At 37.4% G+C, this 2,055-nt stretch overlaps 1 non-coding gene across 1 annotated transcript; it reads left to right on the top strand.

Moving 5' to 3' along the window:
• The first annotated feature begins 252 nt into the window (after positions 1 to 252).
• On the top strand, positions 253 to 359 carry LOC131165191 (small nucleolar RNA R71). The gene has a single exon (XR_009139507.1). It is a non-coding gene; the product is annotated as a small nucleolar RNA R71 (small nucleolar RNA).
• Positions 360 to 2,055: the final 1,696 nt, after the last annotated feature.

Here is a 2,055-nt window from a genome sequence, read left to right as displayed (position 1 = left end):
ATCTGATGAGACAAAGAAGCAACTTGAGCTGAAAGTGCAGCAAACGGCTCCACTTCATGAATTCCAGTAACTTTCTTAGCCATAGTTCTTTCAGTTGGCCATTGATAGTTATTTGATGCCATTTCTTCCAAAAGAGCAGTAGCACCCTCAGGTGTCTTTGACATCAAAGTTCCCTCAGATGCAGCATCAACTAAAGTCCGTGTTTGCCCATTTAACTCATTATAAAACATCTGAATTTGCAACCAATCCGGCAATCCATGTTGTGGGCAGCGTCGAATCAAATCTTTATACCTTTCCCATGCTTCATAGAGTGATTCAAAATCATGCTGCTTGAATTGACCAATCTCACTCCTAAGTTGAGCTGTTTTTGCAGGTGGAAAGAATTTAGCTAGAAATTTTTCTGCCATGTCCTGCCAACTAGTAATACTCCCAGGTTGTAGCGATTGTAGCCAACCTCTTGCTTTGTCCCTCAAAGAGAAAGGGAATAATCTCAGTCTAATGGTGTCTTCAGTAACACCATTGATCTTCACAGTATCACAAATCTCCAAAAACATCGCCAGATGGATATTGGGATCATCAAGTGGCGATCCACTAAATTGGGCCTGCTGCACCATGCTGATTAATGCGAGTTTGAGCTCAAAATTGTTGGCATTAATGGGCTGGCATCTGATACCCGAATAATTGTCATTCACAACTAGTCGCACATAATCCTTCAAGGCGCGTGGCTGCGCGTTATCTTGTCCGTTCTCCATGGCTAATACCCTCTTTTTCCTTAGTGCTCTGAGCGTTCTTTCAATTTCCGGATCAAAAGGAATAATGTCACGTATTCTAGCCCTGCGCATCCAACATAAAAAAAAAAACACACCAGAAATACAAAAAATAATAATAATAATAATAATAATAATAATAAAGAAAATAAATAAATAAAAATATAAAAATAAAATTCTAAATTAAAACCAAGATTACTTTGTATCGATATTGGCAAAAATAAGAAAAACTCAATCCCCGGCAACGGCGCCAAAAACTTGACCGGTGCAAACTGCAAGTGCACAGTATCGTAGTTTTATAATATAATGATGTGTAAAGTATCGTCCTCAGGGATTGATGTCTTAATTTTACCAAGTACCGAAATTTTACTAACCTTGATTTTATTTAGAAAAATTAATAATTTTAGACTGCAAAATTTAAACAAGGCTACTTTAAATAAACTATTCAGGAGAATTTAAAACTGGATACCGCGTGTCAAATTGATGATGGTGAAAACTTCTAGGAAACCGATTTCACCTAGTTTCTCACTATGCTTTACTCATTTAGCTAATTTAACTTCGTTTTCTCTGTTTGTTAGCAAATCGCCAATTTTTCCAAAAGCCTCTTTCGATAGTCAATCGGAACCTATTCTTGTTTATTATTTAACATAAGAGTATGCAAATTAATAACGCAAGAACGCAGTAAGACCCTCGATTTTTTATGCTACGTAGGTTCATACAAGTCTTTCGATCTCTATATTTACCTATGCTGAATTATCCAAGACCTATCCTATAATCCCCCCTTTCGGTAGCAAATCACAAGACTAAAATCATTTAATTAATGGCCAGTTAATTAAAAGCATTAGGTACAGAATAACTCAAACAAACATTAATGAAAACTATTTCAGATTAGCATCAAAGAGCAAGCATAGTTCGAAACTGGCTACATCGTTTTCCTAGAATTCAAAAATTTAGTTCATTCCGAAAATAAAATCCAACATAACAGATTTCACCATATTTTCTTCAATTTGGAGCGTACGGGAAAGATCAACACTCGCCGCACCGCCGTCATGCATCACGAACACCCCGAACGCCGCCGTTGTTCGCCGCCTTCCGATTCTGAAAAGATAGTATTTTTGCGCGCTTCCAACTCTCCTTTGCTGGCTGTGTGTGTATCTCCGCAGCACCACCCAAAAGAAAATGACAAGAAAGCTCCCCAAAAAATAATTTTTCCTAGAAACTTTATGTGGTTTGGCCTCTCTTCTGTTTTCGCCAAGAAAAATCTTTTCTTTTCTTTTCTATGGTCTGG

Source organism: Malania oleifera, chromosome 9 (genome assembly GCF_029873635.1).
Source record: "Malania oleifera isolate guangnan ecotype guangnan chromosome 9, ASM2987363v1, whole genome shotgun sequence".
NCBI lineage: Eukaryota > Viridiplantae > Streptophyta > Magnoliopsida > Santalales > Ximeniaceae > Malania > Malania oleifera.
This window is presented reverse-complemented; position numbering and strand designations above follow the sequence as displayed.